This window comes from Elephantulus edwardii, unplaced genomic scaffold, assembly GCF_000299155.1.
Source record: "Elephantulus edwardii isolate Elephantulus edwardi_28Jun2011 unplaced genomic scaffold, EleEdw1.0 scaffold00035, whole genome shotgun sequence".
NCBI classification, from domain to species: Eukaryota; Metazoa; Chordata; class Mammalia; order Macroscelidea; family Macroscelididae; genus Elephantulus; species Elephantulus edwardii.
Genome location: NW_006399785.1, coordinates 18,710,046 through 18,710,408, shown reverse-complemented (window position 1 = coordinate 18,710,408; position 363 = coordinate 18,710,046).

The following is a 363-nucleotide window of genomic DNA, read 5'->3' as shown; positions in this document are numbered from 1 at the left end:
ATTCATACAATGGAATACTACGCAGCATGCATAAGTAATGATTTTGTAAATTATTACCTAACTTGGGAGGGACTGGAAAGCATTAGGCTGAGTGGTCTCACTCAGTCCCACAAGAAGAAATATTGTATAAAAGTCTTATTGTAGACATCAACAAACGAATGGGTAGAGAAGCTGTGCTATATCCGCACAATGGAATACTATGCTGCATTGAAAAACAAGGAACTCATGAAATATTATTCAAAATGGGTGACCCTGGAGGACTTTATGGTGAGTGAGGTATCTCAGTCACAAAGGGACAAATGCTATATGATGCCACTGTTGTAGAATGAGGCTGGCATTGGGGTGGGGGTAAGGCTGAGAAAA